A 2,744-nucleotide genomic window follows, 5' to 3' on the forward strand; every position below is an offset into this window, starting at 1 on the left:
AACAATCATTGTGTTTAGTGACCTATTTCCGGGGACAGGTCCTGTGCTCCGTGCTTTGGTGACTATATCTTCTCTTATTGTGTTCTTTAAAAACACCTCAGGCAGGTAAGATTGACATACAAGAAGCTGTCCTATAGTTAATGTATGTAACTTGACCTTGACCCTAACCCTAATACCTAGTTAAGAGATACTCGATTTAGAATACTGCTCATCAATTAGAGGATGGTTTTCAGGAGCTAAGGAATTCAGGGACCAACTTTCTTCGGTCTTACTCTCCCTTGAATCCAGTAAATCCGAACCCATTCGGCCACGTGCTATCTGGAGAGTGGCCACACGGGGGCAATAGTGCCCCAAACCCCACTGCAAAGCCAATTCTTCCTTCATCCTGTCAAACCTTGTTCATTCAATGTTTACAGATTATGGTAGAGATGATGAAAAGTGTGACTTTGCTGAATTTTTAAAAAAATGAAGTAATTCTTTCACCCTGTTAAGAATAGAGCTTCGAGAGCACATGAAGGCCCAGGGGCCTGGGAAAGGGCTACTACTATGGAATCTCTTCAGGTCTACTTAGGAAACAAGGATGGCTTCTACTCCACTTCTCTGCAGGAAGAATTTGTGTCAATTAACAGCCCTGAATCCACACAAAATACTGCAGCTCAGAGGAAAACAAAGGAGAATCAACAGCCTCCAGAAGCAGAGAAAGAACCACACCCAGGAACAAAGAGAGACCACAGCTGCTCTACTCAGGCCAATTTGCATTTCTGTAGATCCTCTGGAGCTAGAATGCCCTAGTGTCCTGGGGGTTGTGGGTCAGGCGGAGTGCACACCCTGATGCTACCCTTTGGAACCCGTGAAAGCCTCCTGGTCCCTTCCTCCATGTGACACCCCCTACCTACCCCTTTACGACTCCATCCTACTTCTTGGAACTCCCACTCCCTTTTTTGATGCCATCGTTCACTTTTCCCATCACTGCCATTATATATAGTACATTGAACTACTTACTATTCTGTCATTTAAATGTTTTTTGCATTGTATGGTGGGAATTGATACCTTGCATCATCTACCCTAATATAGAATCCCTTGTCGCATTGCATGACTTCACTGTGGACTCTGAATGCCCTCACAGTGTCGTGGGGCTAGTGTCCTGGGCAAGGTCCTCACTAAGCTGGCTCAGCAGTTGCAGTGAAGGCCTGACCCAGGCACTGCTATTTGTGTGCAAGCCAAAACCTTGGTTTGGGTTCAGAATTGCTCATGGCCCCTCAGCCACATCAGATGGCTTGGGGGCACACCCTGAAGACACTGGCTAGTCCAGTGTTGCCCTGGGGAATCTCCATGGAACAGCCTTTGTGTCCAGTGGGAGAACTCCATAGGAGCAGGGTGGATGGGAGTCAGAACTCCTGAGATAAAATCCATTGTGGAGACTGCCCAGAACTTAAAAACATTTAAAAATAGAGCTACCGTACAACCCAGCATTCGCACTCCTAGGTATTTATCCCAAAGATACAGATTGAGTGAAAAGTAGTGGTACCTGCCCCGCCCCCTATGTTCATTGCAGCATTATCCATTCTTGACAAACTATGGAAAGAGCCCAGATGTTCATGGACAGATGAATGGAAAAGAAGAGGTGGTTCATATCTACAACAGAATATTATTCAGACATCAGAGAGGATGAAGGCTTACCATCACATCCACCTGGCTGGAACTGGAGGGTATTATGTTCAGTGAAATAAGTCTATCAGAGAAAGACAACTGACACATGTGTTCACTCATATGTGAAACAGGAGACACACCACAGAGGATCAGAGGTTTAGGGAGGGAAAACTGAATGGGAAGTCATCAGAGAGGGAGGAAAACCACGAGAGACTCTTCATTATAGAAACAAACTGAGGAGTGCTGGAGGGGAGGTGGATGGGGGATGAGGTAACTGGGTGATGGGCATTAAGGAGGGCATGTGATGCAATGAGCACTGGGGGTTATACACACCTGATCTATTATTGAACACTACATCTGAAACAAATGATGTATTATAGGTTGGCTCATTGACATTCAGTTAAACAAAAAGAACTCAAGCAAACACTCCTAAAAATCTGTAGGGAACCACCAAAGATACTGAACAGCCATTGCAATGTTGAGAAAGAAAAACAAAGCTGGAAGAGTCACAATTCCTGATTTCAAGTTATACTACCAAGCTGTAGTCATCCTAACAGCATGGCACTGGCACAAAAATACACACAGCAACCTAGGGAACAGAAGAGAAGCTCAGATATAAACCCGCAATGGTGTGGCCAATTAGTCTTCCACAAAGCAGGCAAGAATATTGAAAAGGAAAAGGACCGTCTCTCCAACAAACCGTGCTGGGAAAACATCTACTCACAGAAGAATGCAATTACTTTGCTTCCTTACACCATACAGACACATAAACTCAAAACAGTTTCAAGACCTCAACGGAAGACCTGAAACCATAAAAATCCTACAAGAGGGCACAGACAGTAACTTCTTGACATGGACCAAAGCAACATTTTTCTAGACTGTCTCCTGAGGCAAAGGAAATAAAAGCAAAAATGAACAACTGGGACTATATCAAAATAAAAAGTTTCCGCACAGCAGAAGAACTAGGAAGAAAGAAGTAATAATAAGAAGACAACCTATTAAAAGGGAGAAGGTATTTGCAAATATCTTATGCAGTAAAGAGGTAGTGTCCAAAATATGTGGAGTGGATACAACTCAATACCGAAAAACAATCC

This window comes from Lontra canadensis, unplaced genomic scaffold (assembly GCF_010015895.1).
Source record: "Lontra canadensis isolate GAN:19392208 unplaced genomic scaffold, GSC_riverotter_1.0 scaffold23, whole genome shotgun sequence".
Classification (NCBI taxonomy): domain Eukaryota; kingdom Metazoa; phylum Chordata; class Mammalia; order Carnivora; family Mustelidae; genus Lontra; species Lontra canadensis.